The sequence below is a fragment of the Cheilinus undulatus genome, linkage group 4 (assembly GCF_018320785.1).
Source record: "Cheilinus undulatus linkage group 4, ASM1832078v1, whole genome shotgun sequence".
Taxonomy (NCBI): domain Eukaryota; kingdom Metazoa; phylum Chordata; class Actinopteri; order Labriformes; family Labridae; genus Cheilinus; species Cheilinus undulatus.
This window is the reverse complement of record NC_054868.1, coordinates 27638673-27663777: the sequence shown is the minus strand read 5'-3', so window position 1 is coordinate 27663777 and position 25105 is coordinate 27638673. Positions and strand designations below refer to the sequence as shown.

General features: G+C 39.9%; 1 protein-coding gene across 18 annotated transcripts in view; it reads left to right on the top strand.

The window, feature by feature from the left end:
* The window catches only part of ptprdb (protein tyrosine phosphatase receptor type Db), a 249671-nt gene that overhangs the window by 54152 nt on the left and 170414 nt on the right, over window positions 1–25105 (top strand). For all 18 annotated transcript variants that reach the window (XM_041784696.1, XM_041784693.1, XM_041784688.1 and 15 more), the window contains exons 4-5: window positions 21948–22023; window positions 23262–23307. The gene's annotated coding sequence lies outside the window, so the exon portion shown is untranslated. The remainder of the gene's footprint in view (window positions 1–21947; window positions 22024–23261; window positions 23308–25105) is intronic.

Below are 25105 nucleotides of genomic sequence, written 5' to 3'. Positions count from 1 at the left end.
CTTGTCTGCTCAGAGCTAGAACAAATGTCAGCCAAAGTAGAGGCCATGTTTTTCTCTTCTTCCTTTTTTTCGGCATGATTACAATTATGCCTAATGTAAAAATGCCCTAGAAAAAATATATCACACTTCCCATTTCCTCCAATGTCTCCTCTATTTTTGTTCTTTGCAATAAGTGCAGTAAATTCAACCACTGCTCTATGTTTATCAGTTTTAACTCTCATGTAAAATGTTTGGTTTGAGTTTCTATGAATCTCTGTGAACAGACAAGCAGAAAATATAGAAGCAGAAATTGACAAATCACTGATCAAATCAGTGTTAAGACAGAGTATTGCAGCGTGACGAGGACACAATAGCACACAAGTATGTCATGCTCACACTAGCCCAGGCCACTATGGTGAAGTTACAGCATGCATCCAACTCAGAATTGTACACCAGGCTTGAATACTGACTCATCAACAAAGTAGACAAGCTCCTATCTGCTAGTAAAAAGTAACACAAGCTTTAAAAGGGAATTAGATTCATCAATACATAGTAAACTGCATTCAAAGCAACAGCTGCAGACTAGTCCATTTAGAGAAGTGGTTGGCCCAGCATGTTTTGTCATGATTTTAGGTCAAACTGACTAGCTACAATGTGCTCTAGTTATGCTTTCAAGTGAGACACAACTAGAGCAAAATTTTGAAAAAGTCTAGATAAAAAGTGTTTGGGAATTGAGGTCAACAAAGGTTCTGCTTACTGTGGCTTGGAAATATTAGTTCATATTGGATGGTACTCATAAAATGATCTATATTACAATACTAAATATTAAGTGTGCAATCATATCAGGACATTTCAGATTAATCTGTAAGAAGTCGTGGGGTTAAAACTAGCTCTAAATTCTTTAATTACCATCAAACTGGGCTAAACTTTAATGTCGATCTTTGAGAAGATTAAACTCCCAACATATTTAGAATAACCACAACAGAATTGTTTTATAAAACAATAAAAAAACATTTGGCTGAGAGAGGATACTACTTTCAGACTGCATTTGAATATGAACCAGTGCCACATATAAATATTGAGAAAAAGGCTGTGAAACTGTAATTACTGCTGAGCTTTGTCCAAGGAACCCACACTTATCTCTGAGCTGAGGACAAGTAGAGTCGTGCCAATCCTCAGAAGAAGTTAAGACATAAAAAGCAGCACAATTGTAGCTACAAGGTTCTAAACCAAACACAGATGCCATGTTAGCGTGCCCTTTAGCGTTTGTTTGCTTTGCAGCCCAAGGTTTTGCATCAGATTTTACCATCTCTGTGTGCGTGGGACAGAAGAGGAGGGAGAGGAGTGAGTATGTGTGTACATTTTTAGTCCCTGTCTTTCTCCTTGTGTGCGTCTGGTTCCCAGTGTTTGGAGTGGGCTCTGCTGGGACTGTGTGTAGAGCCTCATTAGTGGTTAAGGTTTGGCTGGCCTGCTGCTACTGGAGACTCACTCTGGGGCACAAAGTCATATGTTGCTCTGCTGCTGGACCATCTGCCATACTGGCCCTCACTTGAGACTCCCAGTGTTGTCACTTTTCTTATGCTTACTGGTATTCATGTAAACAGTGGTAGAGGGTAGCTTGTACCATTACTCATGAGATACTCCTCATTGTGGTCTTTCAGTATTTTCTAAAAATAACTATTAATACCAAAGCAAACAGACAGTGTCAATTATTTTAACTGACAATTATACCACTTGGCTGTTATTATAAAGCCGATATCTAACGGTACTTTCACACCTACGGCCAGGTTGCTTTGTTCCTATTTGGATGATTAAATGATACAGTGCTGCATTTATCCCTTGGATGGATTTGTCCTCACACTGAAATACTTTAAAGTGGATATAGTGATGAAAAGAACAAAGTCCTCGTTTTATGACCAGGACAGAGTTCTTGTAACTGAACAGGTTGTTGAACAGGTCGTTGTTGTCGAGTCCCGTGATGCTCTGCTGAGTAACATTAGCTTGTTGCTATATTGTGCTAATTACTGCTGAAACACTAAAAGCTGTGCAAAGACACCCACCTCCACCCGCCCCTCTCACACCCTCTCCCAAGCCTTCCTTACTTCTCAGTAGACTTTAAAGTAACCCTGATTATGAAGAGATAGAAATATGTTGAAGTCTGGTCTCCATAGGTTTTTTTCAACTTCACCAAATGTTTTTAGGGTACCTTTTTTTTTGTGCATGTAAAAGCAGATGATAAATGTTATTATCATTTTTATTATCATTTTCAGTTGTAACTGACATTGTACTGTATTACTAGAAAATGAAAATATAATTATATGTAGGCTGTTGAGCGTTGTATTCACATGTAACTACCATGCGTTCGGGTACAAGCAGTACACGTCCTTACTTGAGTACTGTTTCATTACTCACACACTGTGCAAACACTAGCATCATTCTCTAAACCAAATTGGCATGACATGTGTGCTAACTGAATACAGTTTAATACAGTTTAATGCTAAATTAAAAAATCAGGGTTTGAAATAAAAACAGATAAATGGCATATGGTTATCCAGTCATATTGCACCAGCTGTATATGACAAGATGACAGACAATATTGCACCTTTAAAGATAACCATATTGTGCCTTAGAAGAGCTGTAATATAATGTAGGGGTAGTAATTATTTATAAACCTTGAAAGGTCTTAAATTTGATGTTTGAAATTGTCAAGGAACCCTTTATACTCAAGATTGATGCCGTTACGGATAAATAAGTTAAGCTGAGATTGGTTTCAAGCCCAACAGCTATAAAACACCTGCCTACTGTTGAACTAAGCAATGTCCCTAATTGTGTAAATGATGACTAACTCTTGCTTTGATTTAATGAAAATGGATGAATTATAAACAAATAAGTGCCCTGTGCAGTATGCATGAACAATGAAATGAGCTTTTAAAGCCCAGACTGCTTTTTGTCCCAGGTTGTTAACATGGTTGTTTCTTCTGTCAGAATGGGCACTTTAATGTGGACTTTAATGGGGATTCCTTTGTCTTTTTGGAGCCAGCCTCAAGTGGACATTCAAGGAACTGCAGTCAGCACCAGCTTCAATTTTTTTTTTGCTAAATAGAAAGCAGTTAACCATTAACCACCCCCCCCCCCAAACTCTGTGTAATACAGTAGAACCAGAATGATTCCAATCAGTGGAGATCAGTCAGCATCATGGAAAGTGACATTACAACATCTGACCAATCAGCAGAGGCCCTTTCTGTTTCCTCCAGAACTTGCAAAATACAGTAGACTTTAATGTTTCTTTTGGTTTAAAACAAATGGCTTTAACATCATAGCTACCCTTGATAAGCTGATGAAACTTACACATTTTAAATGTGAATAGTAGAGCTACATGTCATGATAGGTTTTGTTTGTGTAGGATTTCTGCAGTTACTAGCATTTTAAAATGAAAAATGGAAGAACCATATTTTGCCATTCAAGTGTAAAATACTGTCTATGCTAAAACATAGCCCAATTTAACTTACAACCATACTAAGAGTATTTTCTGTACAAATAATTCACAAATATAGGATAACATTACTCTGTACTGTAATTAGATGCTACCACAGGTTTGTATAAAATGAAAATGATTCACTATAATGGATAGACATTTTTAAGGTTTAACTATCTAAATAGGTGTGATTTATTTAGTCAGTTGTATAACCTTACAATAGTTTTATTATACTTTTGTGGTTCACAGTGGTGTTCATTTTTACTGTGAGCCGTGTTTCTGCTTTAATTAATTTAGAAGTTTCATATTTTTGATGTTTTAACATTTTCTAACGAAATCATAGATAAAAATGATAGTAAAAATAGTGAAACACAGGTGATTTTAGTCAGTTTTACAAACATATAACAGTTATATTTAACTTAAATGACATAAATCATTTTTATTTATATTGTGAGCTTAATCACCACTTAAATTCTCTTAGTTTTTCAATATTTATGAGTATAACAGGTCTCCTGTTGGAATTTCAAGTTAAAACCACATTTGTGCAATTGTGGTACCACAATTGCTTTTACAGTACTCACAATGTACAACATTGAAATCAGTCATGTCTTGCCTCTAAAAGTGGTCAGAATCCAAAGACAACCTCACCATGTCTTTAAAAATAACCATTTTGTTTTGAATAATTTTTAATTTGCAAATAAATACTAGGGGTGCACCTATCGATCAGCGACGACTTCCTTAATTTTGGGGGATCGGCGATCGGCCGATACTTGCATATGATACTGATCTTATCTACCTCTACCTACTAAAATGTGAAAAATGAAAGACTGAAGGAACTGATATAATTTAGTAGTTTGGACAACAATCCTCTAAACTTTTCATTTATATTTTAGAGAAATACCTCATGGCTTATTGATATTTATTCTAATTTGTGAATGGGCAGTATATTACCATATATGGTCACTTAATTTACCTCCATTAGAAATTATGGAAAAAATACAAGTGGCTAAATTAAAAAAGTGATGGCCATCAATAATATTCTTAAATTTAGAATTTCCAAGTATTTAAATGAGTGTCCTATAAAGAGTTAACAGCATGCTTTAGTACATATTTAGTCATCACCATTCCACATAGCAGATGAGAAGAAGACACATAAAGGTAAAAATTCAGAACTTATTCAGAGCTCCTCATCAACAAAGTTAGCCAGATACATAAAGACTACATAATGATTGTACCTAATGACCTCAGTGAAGACTGCTTCATTCCCAACATGTTTACAACAGCTAAACACAATGTAAGTAGTGTAATGTGTGGTGTTGGTGATAAAAAGTCAGTTAAAGTGTTGGCTTTAATAGCAACGCTCAGCTGGAAAAAGGTTAATTATCACATCCGTTCGAGACAGACAGGACACCGCCTCCTGTCAAGCACACACATATCAACTTTGAAGCACACAAACATGCAGACCATCAAACAAAACAGTTCAAGTGTGTGTTTGCCTTTTAAAGGTGTAGTGGAGCATCTGTTTGTCCTCATTTACCCCATCACCTGGTCTTTATCTCATTTCTCCTCCACTCATTTCCTCCTGCCTCTCTCCTTTTCTCTCCCATCACCCATACTCACATTAAATCACTTTTCATTCATGGAGAAAAAAGGCATCATGTCCCCTTGGATCACGTTTCCTCACTTTGATACAATGTGTGAATTGGGCAGGTTTTTATCACATCTCTTTAAAAAAAAAAAAACAGGAGCAATTCAGAAATGAAATGATGGATGAGTGGACGGAGGTGTGAAGCGGTGAACCTTTAGAAAATGATTGCTGCTCTGTTGTCTGGAAGATGCCAAACAATTTCAAGTGAAGAAAAAAACACTGACAACTGAAAAGGAAACCAGAAAAAAGTGTTGGAATTTTTTTCCTTCTTTAGGTCATGAACCCTTTCAAATATGTCTACTTTCTTTTCATGTCACTCACCTTTTCTATCCACTTTATCTTTCTCCTCAAACATTCCCATCTCCCTCTTTTAGTGCCTCCTTTTCCCTCTTATCCTCCTACTTTGTGCACATCCACCCCCTACTCATGCTGTCTGTCATCCACCTCCTCTCTCTTTCTTTCTCTCTCTCTCTCCATCATAATTTCATTGCCAGTCTAGACAGCTTCTGCAGCAGGTGCCGAGGCCGAGAGAGGTAAGGAAAAAATAGGGTGAGAAGGGGCCAGGGAGGGAGGAAAGGAGCCAAGGGGATAAGGAAGACCTGAGTGAGAACAGAGAGAGATTAATAGATCAAGCGGAGAGGCGTATGATGAAAGTTTAGAAGAGTATGGAGAGGAGAGAAGAGGAAATGAAAGGGAGAGGGAGGGGTCAGCTTAAGGTAGGATTGGAGCAAAGAGGAAGGATGGAGGGGGGAGACACGGGGGAGGCAGAGATCTGAGTAAATCAGGTGGATGCTATGGGGAGAGGGGAGGTGCGGAAGAGGCTATTTTAATGCAGAGGAGAAATCAGACGCTCGGAGGTGGGAGGAGAAGGAAGTGGGAGAAGGGGAGGAGGCTATGGGAGGTGTGATGCAGAGGAGTAAATGAGAAAAGGGGGAGAAAAAGGTGGGACAAAAAAGGAGGGATGCGGGGCCAGATGGATGGATGGATGGATGGATGGATGGGGTAAGTGCAGGGGAAAGGACAGGAACAGTGTTGTTGTGTTTTTACGGGAGGACACGGGCTGAAAGGAAGTGAGGTGGGTAATAAGGCTATATCTCATTCCTGCGGAGCAGCCTCTATCCTATTAGTGACTACCTCTCGCCGGATGACTTATATGCACCTCGTTTTTCACCAACTCTATGACAGCAGATGCTCGGGAAGAAACAAACACACACACACGCAGTCAAACACACACTCAGCGGCAGGTTCACACAGCCATAGGAGTAATGACAGGAAAAATCTGCTCCTCCTTCCCCATGTGAAGAGGAAACACCATCAATGCAGGAGAAATGACAGCTCACTACAAAGTTTCAGATCATACAGTCACCTTGGAAACATTTGGAGATAAAAGATGCTTTACATTTTGACATTTTGTTAAGGGAAACTGTCAAAATTACTCAAATAACGTGATAAAATACTCATTATTGGCATCGTTAACATGGGAAAAGGGGTCAGATTAATAAAGGACGTGCACAACTAACTAATTTAAAGCTTACATTGGTACCACAGTCTCAGCAGTTGACTGTTATTAACTATACTTACTATATATTCCTGTATATTTTCCCCCAAAGATCATCAACTATCATAACAGGGCTTGCCACATGGATCAACACTGTGATCTAGTGTTAAGCCATGAAAAAAATGTGCACAATTTAGACTGTTCCTTGAGTGTTTTCCTAACTTTATACTACCCCAACAGTCTGAATGACTTTTTATCTCACAAGGAGAAATTAGTCACAAGTAACAACCCTAACATTAATTTAGTACTTTCTTAAAGTTAGTAACAGAACATGTTACTCTGCTGTCATCAGTCTACCATTAAGCTTCAAAAGTGCTTTTAAGCATTTTTTGGGCACAAATAATAGCAAAAAAGTGTTTCTTGGCTGTAAGCTTCAATCTCCTGTGAGGGACTTTATACAGGAAGATTTTTGCACTATTGATCCCATCTTGTGCATTTGTAAGTACTGTAAAACCAACCAAGTTGAAAATACTGTGGAAACTGAGACCTTCAAAGTTTTTAAGTAGTAGAAATAAATACTATAAGTAATTACAGATGAGTTCATAAAATTCAAAACGTTAGAGACAACCGATTTCTAGGGATGTTCTAAGGCGTCTATTCCCCATTCGGCTATAACTCTTTACCTCGACTATGATTAATGAATGATTATTCCACCCCCAACCTCCTACTCTGTTCTGAAAATCTTTTTTGTAAAAAGTCAAATTTCCAAGAAAAGTAGAATATGAACAACTCGTATTTCTTGTTAACAAAATAAATAATTTTTATACTGTTGTATAAAAAGTTGAAAATAACTTTGCTGCTCACACTGCACTGTATGAATTTTAGTGGGACTGAGCGCATTAAAAGGTAATTCGTCTTGTCTTGGGTTTACAGCAGGCTACACACTTTGCAACACCTGGCTACCTACCATGTGTCTACACAGCCAGTAGTTTGTTTTTAAGGGGGTAGTACATTAGTAGAGAGAATTACAAAGGAAAATATTTGAAATAATTGACACAGCAGGTTTATGTTGGTTATAGGCTCTAAATGTCTCTTTCAGTTATTTTTTGATGAATTGCTCAGCTCTAGTGAAGAGCGTAGCTAACATTAAAAGCTAGTGCAGCCAGCCTTCGTTTCTCTTTACAGATTAATATCGTGCTTTGATATGTGGCCCCTTTTCACTTCGGGTAGAAGTCATACGCCAGTTCAACTCTCAAAAGCCTCCATAGCCCTTTATTTCCATTTATTACGTAAAAAAACTGTCATACCATTTTATCTACATGCTAACCTCTAAGTTTCTTATATTTATGTCCGGTGAAGTGCCGGGGGAAAGCTCAGACAGGAAGGCAGCAGCCATCAACTGAAGCTACAGTGGCTACTAGTGGCGGGAGGTTCATTACAGTTTAAAAGAGCATTACAGACCAGGATTTCAAGCCTGTTTACAAAACAATAACAAGGTAATTGGTTTAACTGACCTGTAAATCTGGCGCCAGCTAAGTAACTTAGAAAAAAATGGTATTAGCCGTTTTAAGATATATTAACTTGGCTTTTCTCATGCATTTATGTTGAATTTCCTCTCACCCAATGCCAGCTGGGATAAGCTTTAATAGTGGTTAACTTTAGCAAGATGGTCAAAGACAAATAACATGCAAATGTCTAATTGAATTCCTCTTTGCAAGAATGTACCTATCTCCAAGTACAGCAGAGAGACAAAAAATACACAAACCCTCTATCACACTTCTGCTTATGGCCAGATCAGAAAACTTTTTAATTCATTTTTTGTTCATAACGGTGTCCAACGTCGGACTACTAAACAAGAATCTTGTCTTGCAATCTCAACTGTCTTCATAACATCATCTGTTGTCTTTGTAACTGTTTGCGACCTCATAGAGAGGCTTCATAAAAAGCCCTTGTGCTCTGAGAAGGAGAAAACCACAAAGAGGAAATGATTGTGGACTTGTCTTCATCTATGAGAAGGACAATAAAGACTGTCTTTCAAATAAGCTTTAATGTGCAAATGAGATAACATGTCAAGATAATTGATCCAGTTAGCCTACCTAAATACCTTTATGTGTATCATTGTATGCTATCTTATTGGTCAGTGTCAAGACACGCATCGTTGACGTCAGGTCAGAGTGTCAAACCGAACAGGAAATGGAAGAATAATTCAGACATGTCAGTCTTGTCACCTCATCTTCAGTACTTAGTCGAGCACCCTTTTGCTTCTAATTTGTGACCTGCTGCAAACGAGATGCATAGCCTGACACCAGCTTCTATCAGCTTTCTTGAGGAATCTTAGCTCATTCCTCATGTGCAATGGCCTCCAGTTCAGTAATATTCCTTGCTCTGCATGCTGCAACCGCCTACTTTAAATCCCACCCCCATAGAGTTTAAATAGGGTTCAAGTCAGGTGACTGTGATGGCCATCGCTGAGTCTTCCAGGACTTCTTCTGCAACCAAGCCTTGGAGGAATTTAATGTTTGCTTGGGATCATTGTCCTGTTTGAAGTTCAAGTGACACCCAAGCTTTAGTTTCCTCACAGACGGCATGACATTTCCTCCTAGACTTTCCTGATGTTTCAATGAATCCATCTTGCCTTCCACATGCAGCAGGTTTCCAGTGCCAGAGGATGCAGAGCAGCCCCAGAGCATCAGTGAGCCACCACTTTCCTTAAGTGGAAACAGTGTTCTTTTATGCTTCATTCTTTTCCCTCCAGACATACCGCTGATCCATCTTGCTAAAAAGTTCCAGTTTTGTTTCATCACTGAACGGGATCCCAAAACCTCTGTGGATTATTTATGTGATGTTGAGCATATTGCAGGCCACTTTTCTTGAGTCAGTAGTGGTGTACATCCTGGAATTCTGGCATGGCAACTGTCTATGTTCAGTACGCACTTTACTGTACTCACCGAAACCTCTGTCCCTGTTGCCATCAAGTTTTGCTGAGGGTCATTTGCAGTCACTCAAGGGTTTTCCACAGCCTGCCTTCTTAGATATCTGGTTGCAGCCAATGAAAGCTTCCTTTTTCTGCCCCGTCCAGATAGTGTAACCCAGTGATGTACTGTGCTGCGGAACACTGCTGTACTGTGAGAGAAGCCCTTAAAGAGATGCATCAGGGTCGCTTGAAACAACACTGGTTTTGCATATTTGAGCTGTTGTGAGGGATTCTGTTTAGGGTGATTTGTTCATTACAAACAGCTGAAAAATCTGTAAATGTTCACAATAATCCTGATTTGCAATTGAGGTTTAATAATTTTGATTGCAACTGTACTATAGTGTTGGAAGTTGATAACGTTCATATTTTAGCCGGATGTTTGACGATGGACGACAGTGATGCAATTGGGTCAAAGCTTGGCATACTTTGTGTAGTCTGATCTGGCCTTTAGACATCCTGACTCCTATAGGGGGGGATTTTTTTTCATGGATTTTTCAGTCAATAATTAATCCAATTGACATCTTCACAAATCAGATAGATGGATGACCAAATAAAGGATCAAGTTTTCAGCTAAGATTCAAACAAAACCATGCATTAAACATGAATTAATGTGATTGTGAAATGGATGAAGGATTTTGAAATGTGTTAAGTTTTATGAAAAGTTAATCATTAATGAACTCTGTTTGCTCTTGCATCAACAACTGTCCAAAAATGCCAAAATGCTTGAGAACAAGTTTGTTCTAAAGACAAATTAGGCTACATTACTTTTTAACTGAAATTGATGCAGTGATTTCTTAACTAGGTAGCATGAAACTAGCTAAGAATGGTTACTACTGATAACGTTATTTAGTTATAGTTTTTCGGGTGGTCTAAGATCCCACCTTTGAATTGAAAAGTAGCTCTTGCATACCTTTATCAAAGCATGAAAGCAGCTCATGTTCTGTTCAGCCAACAGCCTTGTACACTTACAGTCGGTGTCTGAGTACTGTATAATCAGTCGCTCCGGGGAGTTTTGTAATTGCAAGATATTTAACAAAATCCCCTTATATCTTGCAGGAGTCTGCAGTTTGGACCAGTCTCACACTTTTACTTCATAACCCCCCTAAATCCTTTTAATATTCCTAAAACAGTGCTTTTGTGTCAGAACAATCAAATCAAAGGAGTCTAGTGTGCATTTCGAAACATTTTCAAACTGCGCTTTAAGCATTATGAGGGAAAAAGAGCAGAACTAATTGTCTTACAGCTTCACATAAAAGCTGGCAGGAAATCATCTTAGTTAAAAACTCAGAGAGGATTAGTGCTTCAGAGAAAACTAATAGTCTTATTAGGAAAAAATAGGCTGAAATTACACATATAAATACACACACTTAGACAAAAATAACATGTTTCCAATCACATCCTGTCCTTTAGAGTGAAAGTTCATTTGTGTTATTGTAAATTACCATCTCTATGGTGACATTTTCTCCCGAGAATGAAGACTGACCCTGTCCAACTGCTCACCCGCCAGAGTCGATGCAACCCTAAGGACTAATGGTTCAGAGAAAAGGGCTATGAGAATCTATTCCAATAATTTTAGCTATTTTAATTAAATTTATGCATATTTTCTCTGTAAAGAATTTGGGGCAGCTGTATCAGCAAGAGGGGGTAGAAAAAGAGAGAGGAGGAGAAAAATGGGTCACTTTGGCAGAGGGACTGTGAGGCTTCATTAGGAAACCTTTTTCAGTTGTTCTGTGGCCCATTCTCATTCTGCTCCAGCGTTCCCAGTCTATACCCGAGGGATTCCAATAGCACCCTAACATTTGTGACCTCGTCAAAGGCAAGAAATAAGCAGGCGTCAGGTCACGCCGATCTCACCTGCTGCCACCTCAGTGACAACCTGCCACCTTTCAATATTTATTCTGCTTAAATTAACGTTCTGACTCAACTTGACTGAGAGAGAAAAATGTCAGGTGTTTCTCATCCAGAACTTTGCAGGCTAAAGTGAGAAAATCAGCACATCTTGTCTTTGCCTGTGAAACAATCAGGCTGTTTGCAACGAGGCAATCAGGTGTTAACAATGAGAGGAAATAGATGCACTGCGTATTTTTGCATGTTAAAGATGATAGCACTGTCAAAATGCCTTTGGCCAAAGCCTTTTTTCAAACATGTATTTGAACCTTTTGATATGTTAAGGTTTATGAAACAGCAAAAGCACATTTTTAAGATATTTCCAGTATTTTGTGGATTTCACTGTAATATATAACTTTTGTCGGGTCAGAACCTCATATCTCCAAAATCACCACATTTGAGGGAATGAAAAAAATGCTTTGTCCATTCAAATATTTTAACACAGCATCTTTTTTTGACACCTTTTATTGTTTTAAATGGTTAAGGGACCAATAGCATTAATTTATCAAAAAAGCTACATAAGATCATGAAAAATGTAGATACAACCTTTTGGCCCAAAAACAAAATAATGTCAAATAAATAAAAATATATACTATAAAATAAGTGACTGCATAAATTTTCATCCCCTTTAAAGTGACTGACCTCATTCAATAGAAGTCCAGCCAAGAAGTCTCACAGGTAGTGAAACAAAGATCACCTGAGAACAGTGAATGTGTCTCAGTAGATTCTAATATAAAGACACCTTTGTCTGGAAGGTCCAGTCACTGCTTAATCAGTATTCCTGGCTACCATTACCCCATGAAGAACACACCATACAACTCAGAGGAAAGGTAATTGAAAAGTAAATGTCAGGGGATGGCACTGAACATCCCACAAATTTCAGTTAAATCCAGAATCAAGAAATGGAAGGGATATGGTACATGTGTAAACTTGCCTGGATCAGGCCATCCTCACAAACTGAGTGACCGACTGACCGTGCAAGAAGAAGATCAGTGAGAGAGGCCACCAAGACACCTATGACTACTCTGAGGTAATTACAAGCTTCAGCAGCTGAGCTGGGAGAGACTCTGCATTCAAAAACTGTTGCCCAGGTTCTTCACTAGTCAAAGCTTTATGGGAGAGTGGCAAGAGAAAGCCACTGTTGAAGAAAAATCATATTAGACCTCTAGTTTGCCAAATCTCACATGGGAGACTCCATGGTCAAGTGGAAGAGTGGAAGAAAGTTATTTGGTCTGATGAGACCAAAATGGTGATTTTTGGACATCAGATAAGATGCTGTGTTTGGTGGACACCAAACACCGCACATCATCAAAAAAACACCATACCCACTGTGAAGCACAGTGGTGGCAGCATCATGCTGTGGGGATGCTTCTTCAAACGATAGGAGAATCTTGGAGGACAGTCTTATTAAGTCTTCAAGAGAACTACATCTTGGAAAAGGATTTATTTTCCAGAAAAAAATGACCCAAAGCATACAGTGAAAGCTCCACTACAATGGTTTAAAGACAACAAGGTGAATGTTCTGGAGTGGCTGAGTCCAATCCTAGATATCAATCCAATAGAGAATTTGTGGCTGACTTGCAAAGGGCTGAGCTTGAGCAGTTTTGCAAAGAAGAATGAAGTAAAAAGCCTGATTGAGACCTATCCACACGGACTCAGTGCTGTGATTGCAGCGATCTACTAAATACTGACTTGACAGGGGTGAATATTTACAGTTTGCAGTCATCTTATTTTACATATTTGTATTTAATTCACATTACTTTGTAAAAATGTTTGTAACTTTTACATTAATGTGTTTTTTCCAACTTTTTGTCAAAAAAAAAGCCAAATTATATTAACCATGATATATAAAATCAGTTAACGTGTTAAACATCCAATGAGGTTAATACTTTTTATCGGTACTGTATGATTTCTCTGTCTATAAAATACAGTAAATAAACTGTCGGCTCTATCCTGGAAAACTGTGAAACATAAGTATTTCTCAGTGTGAGCAGATGGAAGAGGGCAAAGCTTGGTCAGAGTTCTCCACTTTCGAGGCACTTCTTTCCTGTTTTATCTCATTTGCTCTCACTCATCTGCTACAGTTCTCCTTATCCCCTTCTCTCCACGACACCCATAACACCCGTTCATTTTTCTTGTTACCTCTCTGTGTTGTAGACGCTCTTTCATGTCTTTCACTCCCTCACTCATTCGTTCTCCTGGCCCCCAAGCGCAGTAGTGTCTAATATGTCTTTAAAAGTAGGACACCACTGAGTAATTTGTTTCACCTAACAAATGATAATTCAGAATTGTCACCATATATCCATGACTGCGGGGCCACCCCATGCACACAAAAGCATCTGCTGCTCTGGAGAACAGTCATCGTGGTTTTCTCACCATTGTGGTGTTAAATAGCAAAGGAATTATAGGATTTTATCACAATGATGTGACACTGTTTCACAGCAGGTGGGCTTTTGCCCTTGTGCATTACACTTTGATTACACTGAATTTGCCATGTTTTGAGAATGCTTACAGCCACCCTCAGCTTGGCTTTTATTACTGCTGATACACATTAAAGGAATAGCTTTGTGAAATTTAAACCTTTGCTATATAATTTTGGAGCAGTGCTTGTGGTGACCTCTGGTGTGACCCCTCAGATGACAGAATTGGACTTCTAGACATTTTTAGACAAACCTAAACGACTTAAAGTTAAATTTAATTGTGTTATGTCTGCTGCTGTAAAGAGGGAGTGTTGGACATACTCTGATCTGTTTTTCATTGCCACAAATGAGAGAAAATGTTGGCACAGTTGAGAGTCTAACACCAAAAGTCACATGGGTGTGGATGTTTGTATCCATGCAACCAGGGCAATCTTTATGTGAATTAAAGCTCTGTCTGCTCTCTGTTACAGCCTCTTTGATAAACTTTAAACAAACAAGGCTTGAACACACACACAAAACAACGTAACATTTGAGTGGGCACTGAAAGTTGCAGTTTGAATGAAAATTAAGCTTTATTAGCATCTGTTCAATGAAAAATGCAATGAGTTAATAAACCAACTGAAAGAACAAAAAGGGGGCTGAAGGTGCCAGCCTAAAGAACGAAAGGAGGAAGATAAGAGCAGCCAATCCAGCAATGGGCCAGAAGAATGGACAATCTCCCAGCTGCCTCACAAAAAAAAGAAAAAGAAAAGACAAGTCAAGAAAAATTAGGAAAGAAATGTGGCTTGGATAGTGAGAAAAAAGACAAATTAAAAAGGGAGAGCAAGCCAAAATCTAAGCAAACGGCCTTGTCCAGAGTGTGTGATCTCTCTGCTCTTCTGTGTACCCTACCTCCACACTGATTGCAGATTGAACTCAGGTGTGCTGCAGCCAGAGGGTGGAGGGAGGGGGAGGAGGCCAGAGAGCCAAAGAGAGAAAGAACACAGCCATCTCACCAGTATTTACCACCCATCCACTGATACTGTGAATACATCCAGTTACACATAGAGCTGATATAAAGGCACAGGCCTTTATCATAGTGTACGACTCTTTTGCTTTGTCCGCCATTTCTGTGCCATCTTTTTATGACATGTCCTGCATCGTGAGAGAACAGTGAGGACCTCCTGCTGTACGGAGCATGTGTGAACAGGCATCTCAGCAGGAATATTTCAGGGACAGCCTGTCCTGAAATTTTCAGGAGTGCCTTTGTGAACGGGGCTTAAGGGAGCAAAAAATACCAAGCTATTCATACTCTACTTTTCAAGATTTATTTTTGGTCTTTCATGCCTTTATTTTAGTTTGGACAGTAGATCAGACACTGGGGAGGGAATGACATGCTGGAAAGGAAACACAGGCCAGCTTCAAGCTTCAACAATAACATCCTCTATGCTAGGGATGTTCCCAGGTGGATAATTTCCCTTATTCCCTTTTAGCCAAATAATCTAAAGTCAAGTAAATAGAGTCTGTAAACCAACCTCATCCTGCAAAGAAAAAACAACTTCACACCTAAATGTCTGCCCCCCCCCGTCATCATTTATTGTGTTATAATAGCTCTGCAAAAAACATACATTTTCTACATTACTTTTTATTATTCACATTTTAACATAATGGTAGAATTCACTTTAAAATGATGTGTTTTTCCCCTTAAATTTAAAACTGAGTGCATTCCTGTTATATTTTTGGCAAAGCTGGAAATATTTAGTGTTGTAGTCCGTGTTGTTCTTTCTGTTTCTCTGTAAAACTGTTCATATGAACAGAAAAGGGTTTTAAAACTCTTTATTTTTGTTTTCTGTGACACTTAAAAAGATCACAAGCTAACATGCTGTAACCAAGATGTCCGGTTGCCACGTATTTTATCATTGTAAGATAAAGTATTTTGATAATGCAGAAAAGGGAAAGAGGCAGAAAAGCAGGTTAAAACGATAACAGAGCGCTGCTTTGTCCTGTCATTTTCAGCTACGTCGCCCCTTCATGCAGCTCTCATCTCATCTGTCAACTCGTGTAGAGTTCAGATCACTCCTTCAATCGGGTATTGAGTTGCCAGGTCACAGGGACAGAGGGATTGAGATGTTATGTTGATGTGGATGTGTGTATGTTATGCGATATATACATGATCTGGCAACTTTGGTGTCATTAGACTAACATACAAAACGTATGATTCTGTGTTTATGAATTGCCGTATTTATAGTTGAGCCATGGAGAAATGACAAAATGGGCGGTGGGTGGGAGATGGCCAAAAAATACTGGAGAAACTTGGTAAAAAATGAGAGTGTTGGCAGGTATGGATGACCGTAAGGCAGCTAGGCATAGCTAGCACTTTCATTCCAGGTGGTACATATATTAGTTACCTATGTAGCCCGTTGGATGTGGATGACTGCAAGGCAGCTAAGTATAGTTGTTGCCTTCCAGGCTTCATGTGTATACTGGCTACCTGCAATGCAGGCTGTTGGTTGTAGATAACTGTATGGCAGCTTGGCATAGTAAGCACTTTCCTTCCAGGTGGCAAATACAGTATGTACTAGCTACCTGCCAGGCAGCCCCTTGGTTGTGAATTACCGTGAGGAGACTAGGCATAGTTTTGGCCTTCCAGGCTGCTCATATATAATAGTTACCTGCCAGGCAGCCTGTGGTTGTGGATAACTGTAAGGGGGAAAGGGACTGCCTAGCAGGTAGATAGTGTATGTTGGGTTGATTTAGATGGCTTTTTTTGTTTAAGTCTGCAGTCATGGACAAAAGTATTGGCACCCCTGAAATTTTTCCAGAAAATACACCATTTCTCCCAGAAATTGTTGCAATTACAAATGTTTTTGGTATACACACGTTTATTTCCTTTATGTGTATTGGAACAACACAAAAAAGCAGAAGAAAAAAGCCAAAATTGACATAATTTTACACAAAACTAAAAAAATGTGCCGGACGAAATTGTTGGCACCGTCAACTTAATATTTGGTTGCACACCCTTGGGAAAAAATAACTCTTCTTTTGCATACTGCTCCAGGTCTCTCAGATTTGAAGGGTCCCTACTTGCGACAGCAATTTTGAGATCTCTCCATAGGTGTTCAATGGGATTTAGATCCAGACTCATTGTTGGCCACTTCAGAACTCTCCAGCGCTTTGTCTCCAACCATTTCTTGGTGCTTTTTGAGGTATGTTTCAGGCTATTGTCCTGCTGGAACACACACGACCTCTGACGCAAACCCAGCTTTCTGACACTAGGCCCTACATTGGGGCTGAAAATCTTTTGATAGACTCCACGTCATGATTCCTTGCACACAGTCAAGGCACCCAGTGCCAGAGGCAGCAAAACAAGCCCAAAACATCCTTGAACCTCCACCATGTTTGACTGTAGGTACTGTGTTCTTTTCTTTGTAGGCCTCATTCTGTTTTCTGTAAATGGTAGAATGACGTGCTTTTCCAAAAAGCTCTACATTAGTCCCATCTGTCCACAAAATGTTCTCCCAGAAGAATTGAGGCTTACTCAGGTACATTTTTACAAACTCCAGTCTGGCTTTTTTATGTCTCTTTGTCAGCAGTGGGGTTCTCCTCGGTCTCCTGCCATAGCGCTTCATCTCATTCAGATGACGACGTATGGTCCAAGCTGACACTTTTGCACCCTGAGTCTGCAGGACAGCCTGAATTTGTGTGGAAGCTGATGAGGATGTTTATCCACCATTCCAACTATCCTGCATTGCATTCTTTTGTCAATTTTTCTCTTCCGTCTACATCCAGGGAGATTAGCCACAGCTCCATGGGATATAAAATTCTTGATTATATTACACACAGTGGACAAAGGAATTTCAGGATCTCTGGAGATGGTCTTGTAACCTTGAGATTGTTCATATTTTTCCACAATTTTGCTTCTTTAGTCCTCAGACAATTCTCAGCTCTTCTTTCTCTTCTCCATGCTTGGTGTGACACACACAGGCACACAACACAAAGGCTGAGTCAACTTTTATACATTCTAACTGGCTTCAGGTGGGATTTCTATGTTGCCAGCACCTGTTACTGCCACAGGTGAGTTTAAATGAGCATCACATGCTTGAAATAAAATGATTTACCCACAGTTTTAAAAAGGTGCCAGCAATTTTGTCCAGCCCATTTTTGAATTTTGTGTAAAATTATGTCAATTTTGGCTTTTTTTCTTCTGCTTTTTTTGTGTTGTTTCAATGCACATAAATGAAATAAATATGTGTATAACAAAACATTTGTAATTGCAACAATTTCTGGGAGAAATTTTATATTTTCTGGAAAAATTCCAGGGGTGCCAATACTTTTGTTCATGACTGTATGACATTATTCAGATTTGACCTGAGATAGCTAATATTAACAATCTTAGCCTATTAAAGAAGCTAGAACGCAAGCTAGCATAGTTGCCTGATTTACACACATGAATTAAAACACTGCCTTGTTTAATTAGCTATTAAGATTTTTTTTTTTTTTTTTGCTATACAAATGTTATTTTATCTATGATATTTTTCAGGTTTGACTTAAGATAGCTCATGCTAACAAGCTAACAAGCTTAGGTCTAATATAGTATATAGTAGTTATAAAGCTAGGCAGCTTGCAAAGTTGTGTGGGGAAGCAGCAAGTTCGCTTGATACAATGGTGACTGGTGATTGGATGAGAGGTTAAACTCATAACTTCGCCTGATTGGAAGGGAGTTGGAGGGCAGGACGTGCATTTCAGGCATCTACTTCCTTCCAAGCAAAGAACACCTTTGAGCACGCTATTTGGCCAGCTAATTGTGAGCATCCCTACTCTAGACATGGGAAATGCTTACAGAACCACTGGTCTTGACTTTTTAACCTTTGTAATTAAACTGTCAGAGTACTTGATCTTCTCTACATTTTTCTATAGTTGTGGACACACATTCTTAGAGAATCTATTGTGCATACTGTGATGGCAATTGCAACTCAGCACTTGTCGCTGTACTTGGGTGAAAAATTATTTTCTCAGTGTTCCTCAAATATGAGCTATGGATGTCTGCTTAAGAATCTCCAAAGAGGCCTAAGATGTAAAACCCTTCACTTTGACTCTCAAGAAATTCAGCTGCATTTGGTTTGTTAAATCGAGACATGCAACACACTGGAGCATTGTAATCTGTCTCTGCACTCATTCAGGGTAAAGCTGCACTTTTTGCCACAAATGGTATTAAGAGAAGCATTTTTAATGTAGCTGAGGATTAAAGGACTTGATATATTTGTATCCCATGTATACCTCCTGTTTGTCTTCGTGTTATCTCACTGTTTCATATAGAGGTTTTTGGATGAGCAGTCTATTATTATTACAATCCTCATTCCACTGTAGGTATTTTACTGTCCCAAGAGGCCTGCAGTGCAGTAGGTCACTTTTGAATACTCATTTAAGATATGCAGGCATTTGAACATCACGTATCGTCTCAAAATGCTTCATCATCCTTGTGGGGGCAGATTACAGGCCTATTTCTTTGTGTAGTCATAAACATCAGACAAACACAGATACAGAGGCTGTAAACAAGTTCAAGTTGTTTACCCGGAACTGTGTCATGTTGCTCTGAGGGGTCCCTGTTGCCAGTTTGACCTGCAGTAACCCCCTTAAAATTCTGGGCAAAACTTCCGCTCCGCATATGCTTCTCAAAAGAGTAAACAAGTTGACAAAGTAAGTGTGCTGTAAACCAGATTCTCTCTAGAAAATCACACAGCTGATGAGCATGTGATTTTTAATGTGTCATATTTAAACCCTGCAGTGATGAGAGAATGTTGTGTCTAGACCCTGGAGTTGACGTTTGTTGGGAATCGTGTCAGTGTTATGCATCGCCGGCTCCGACACTTCATCAAAAGTAGGACTTAGGAGATGGCCCTCTGATGCCGCCTCTGATGCCCTGCTTACCCACTTGCATTGATGATGAGTTCGGCTGACAGAAACCAAAGAGGAGTGTTTCACACATGCTGAGTGAAGCCAAACCAAAGTAAAGTAGGTTCCAGTGAGCTGCCCTGGTCAGGGTTAGACATCAAAAAATAATCTGGGCCTTCGCTGTGCAGGTCATTGCAGCAGAAGTAGTAAGGTTCATGGAGTGAAAGGCTGTGTGAAAGCACTTTAGTGACCTACATAACTTTCATTCTCCTTGTGAATCATTTCCCCCTCTAATAAAAACCTTTAAGGTGATGTCCAGCCATGCCCACATGAGTCAAATTCCCTCTTAGCTTTCCTATCAACATTTGAGTCCCACTGAATAGTTGCTTCAACTATCAACATAAAAGAGATTCAAAGGCTGCTCTGAAGCTTTCCCATGGGAGTCCTCACAGAGATTCAGAGCAGCGAAAAGGGGTTCGCACAGACTTTCACCATGGGTGCCGCTTTATCACGTAAAACATCAGGGAGAAACCACAGCAATACCGCATCCAATGAAACAGGATAAACATAAGTTGTGCCGACTTATTGAGCAAACCCTGTAAACCGAGATTGCTTGCGCCAACATGAGCTTTCCAAATGATCTAGTTTCCAAACTCTTTCTCTCTGGCACGAGGCTGCCGAGGCTTTAATTACTTCTGCTGGGCCAGCATAGGTGAAGCACATTCTCACTAACAAGGTGGTTTCCAACCAAGGAGCAGTGAAACACCAACAGGAAAACAACATGATGGAGAGGAAAACCGGCACCCACAATGGAGGGGTAACCAATGCTTATAATAACCCTCCACCCAACTGATTTCAGCTGCCATTGTTACAAAGAAATAAAGGTGCAGGTGGTGAGGAATCCAGGGAGAAATGTGTCATCAGCTGAAAATAATGTGTGAACTAGTTTTCACACACGGTTCACATACATTTGCCAGGATGCACATACATGCAAGCTAGGGCAGCATTTCAGTGTATCAAACGTCTGCATACAAAAAGAGTCCTGAAAGGTTTGATTTTGCCATGCAACTAGTGTACATTCAGACCTGGAAACAACAGGTATGAACAGGTCAAAGAATGCAGCAGTACTGCTTGTCCTAGTTTTATTTGTCTGTAAATCAATCTTTCTCTTCATCACAAGATCAGGTAGTTAATATATGCTGCCATCATCGTCTCTGCCCTTATTTAGTAAGTCGGTCAGCAGCACAAAGGCAGGAGTGGTGTAACAGCACAGACTAGTGGTGGATATGTGTTATGACAGCTGGCATTAGATACCAGACAGACACTACCTCATTAAATAATATAAAAATCAAAGATGATGTAATCTTTTTGTTTTTGCTGTAAAACAATGTGCCTCTAAGTAACTCAACTGTGGCATGAAAGAGAAATAAATTAAAAACTGTATTAAGATTACAAAGTACCAAAAATATCTGTCACACAAACCTTTAAGTTTTCCAAGCTTCAAAGTTCAACTCAGGACATGTTTCAGAACCAAATTCACTTCATCTCATGATGATCCCTTGAGGCCCAACCTGATGCCAAAACACCCACAAAGTGATTTTTCTACTTTGCTTTGACTCTGTGTGCTCTGATGCTCTCCTTAAATGGCAGAAGAATGCAGGAAAACATCACTGGGTCGCTGCCATTAGAAAACACAGAGGATAACATCTGGCTAGGGTGTTAATATGAACACATTCTCGCCCCTTTTTTCTTACATTTCTCAGTGCTAGTATCCACATAACATGCGTCCCAATGCGACCCCTTTTACCCATCAATTCTCTTAGTGAGGTGTGTATGCTTTTCCCACTCTGCTTTCTCAGGCCTTCATCCCTTCACAGCCTGCACGGCTCATAAGTAGCCAGCACGGAAGCTTCAAAAGCCTTAAAAGCCCCCAGTATGGGAGGAGATGAACCAGGGATCTCTGTTTGACCTGGACAATTATTGCACATTACTTGTGTAAATGTCATAGTATTTGATCTGGGAGCATCAGCCTGAATACATAAACACAGAGGCACAAACACAGAGAACCCAGTTTAAAGACAGAGCTGAGCTTTAAGAGCGGCGAGATCTGAAAGGCTAATGCTACTTCCTAATCCCTTTCCTAATTCTCTTCTTCCCTTCCCTCCTCTCTGGATCCCTCCTTCTTTCTTCTGCAGGAGAATTTTGGGGAGATTTCCGACTCTTTCATTCCTCAAGGATGAAGCAGAACAGTGGACCTGTGTATTGAAACAGGTGAGTTTTGAATAACACCATGCACCCTTATGAACCCCCTGCCCTGCTTTTGATCTAATCTGGGTCAGATTTGTGTATGATTTATGTGGCTAAAAGGCCCTTCCATGTCAGATGAGAAAAACACAGAGAGAGAGTTTAAAAAACACAAAGCAAAAGGGTGGATGTTGCTTCTGAGGAAGGGAGTGAAGGCAGCACAGAGAGAAAGGCTCGTCCTTTGGGACGGAGAGAGAGCGAGTGAAGACACAGTCGACAGGATGAGCGACAGGATGAAAGTTTAACCAAACATCGGCTCCCCACAGGAACGGGCAAATCTGCTGCCGTCGCAGTGGACAGATGGGAGGAAAGACATGCAAAGAGACGGACGGGCAGACAGGACGAGAGAGAGCGGCGATCCCCAGCTGTTTTTTAAAACGCTGCCTCTGATACATTATTGAATATGCGGCTCTCCAACGCATCGCTGAGCTTTCCTCTCATGTTAGTGCTCAAGTTCGCATAGCATCACCGTTCTAAATATAAAGCATTCGCTCACCCTTCTTTGGTTTGTTAAAAGATGCAGAGGCTGCACGTAGGCCGTGTGTGTTGCTCCGAGAAGCACTTTCCCTTTTTTTCAGAGGCTGGCTGGAGTTTGAGTTTGTGTGACTCAATTTTGGAAATAAGCCTCAGCAAACTCTGCAAAAACAAAAATAGATTCCATAAAACTCTTTGAAAGAAGTGTCAGATGATGAGTGGAGTATACTGAAGTGAGTGGAGAGCTTCACTGGGAGTAGATGTACTGTACAGTGAAGGAAGTGAGACGTTACCGAGGGGGATTGATTTTTGGATCAGACGGCATGTGAAGCAATGCAGGTCTGCACAAAGCAAGCAATAACTCAGTTTGTTCCCCCCTCTTTTTATGGCTCCCATTCTCCCAACTTAATAAACCAGATTTGGATAGAGGTCAGCATCCTTAGACTCTGTTTGTAGTATCAGCTCTTGCCTCCAGGTGGCAGCAGAGCAACATACCCAGCAGGCATGTTTCTGTAGCAGACTAGATTGGCCCATTTTAGCAGCACGTCCCCTAGTAGGCCTCCCTCCATTTATCTCCCTGTCTCATCCAAGACAGCTTTTCAAGCAAATGATTCCTCCTGGCCAAGAAAAAACTGTGGAAAAACCAATCAATATTTAGCCTTTTTTGTTCATAGATCAAGTGTGGAGACAGTTCAGACTCACATGAATAATCTTGTCTTTTTCCATTTCAGCTCCCACTTTCCAAACTTCATGTTGCAGGATGAACCATGAGCAGAGGTAACGAACTTCACTTTGACTTCATTCCTCTGTGCTGCCTTTGCAGGAGGGATGAAAGTATGCTTAAGCTGAAGTGTGAAGCATGGACACCTGGGTCTCTGTGCCGCTGCTGCTGCTGCTGGCTGTGAGTGAGTGTTGTGTATAGTTGATCTGAGGGCGTGTGTGCCTGTTTTCTGACAGATGTTGTAACGACATGATAAGCCCTCTGGCAGCCAGTATCGCCTTGTGAGGTTGCCATAGTGACTGTGTGTTGAGTGTTGGGGAGGCCAGAGTGGAATATGAGGGTGCTGAGCACGAACAGAGGGGGTGGAATAGGAAATGAAGTGCTCGGCGCCTCCAGCCTTTCTGTGTGTGTTTCTGTTTTTATGCACATGGGTGGGTGTGTTTGTGTGACGTTTGTGTGTTTGTTTGTGTATTTCCACAAAGAGCGTAGAATTGAAGAGACGCTCATCTGTGTAATTGGGAATTTGATCAAGATAACTCACCACACAGTCTACACACACGCAGACAGCACACACAAGCGTACAGAGTGCGTAGGAGCGGCGGAGACAGGGATGATGGCTGCGGCGTGGGCTGAGGGTAACCTCCTCTGCCTCACAGACTAGCACCATGAGTAGGTCGCTCTCGGTATCACTTATCACTTAAATTGCTGCGTCAATGGAGCTGTTGTGCAAACTGGTACAAGCGGGAGAATTGCCCTCTGCTCTACTGCTCTATCTTTATTGTTAAACACACAGACTGTTAAACGCTCTAGTATAAAGCATCATGCAGCTCGAAGAAAAAGGCTCAAGTTCAGGTTGGTGATTTTTCTCTGCAACCCCAAAACAGGGCTCCATAAAAAACCTTGAAGGGTTTATAACTTTGTTTTTCTTTAGTTTGACACCATTTTTATCTTCAGGTCAATAAAAAAACAACTTGAAAGACAAAAATCTTGTTGGTTGAACAAAGTACAACTAGGACATGACTTTCAACTTTTAGTAAGGGCTCACAATCCAAAGAGAAAAATGGCTCCTCTCTGATACATGCCCAAATATATGAACTCTGATTTTTTCCAGTGCAGAGTGCTGATTAAATTCCACTATTCTAGCTGTTTGCCCCCTACTTTTATGGGGAAATACATACAAAAAATAATAATAAATGAATGAATGAATAAATCAACAGATAAAGAACTGATATGAATTGACTTTTGATGCGTTCACACTCATTCATAGACAGCATTCATCTTCAAAAAATGTTATGAGTTTCAGACTTCCATACAGTGCTCGAGATATCTATTCCTGTTGCATTAAGACAACAACTAAAATAGAATTTCCTGGTACCAAATTTTTTGGCAATATCTTGGTTCAAATAAACTCCTGCACATTGTCTAAACTGCTCAAAAACTTAGCAACTTTCTGATACAAATGTATTTATGCAATTTAAACAGTGTCTGTTGTAGCCAATACTGAAAAAGAAATATAAAAAAGAAAATTAAGCTACTAAATATCACATAAGACATAAACAGATAAATAAATAAATAAATTAAAAAGTACATAAAAGAGATGATATTACGAATGATAAAAACTACAACAAGTATTAGCAGTGCATTGTCACTACTTCATTAAATTAAGCTGAGTCACTCATGCAGGACATGGTAGGCATACACCATGATCAGCTGACTGCCAGCTGATCCTAATTATTGCCTCCCAGCTCCCACAGCCAATCACAGCTCTTTTTCTCAACACAGCAGTCCATTTAAATATGATGTTCTTCTCACTAATCCCTGCTTGTATAAATGATGATGTACCACACTGCCACT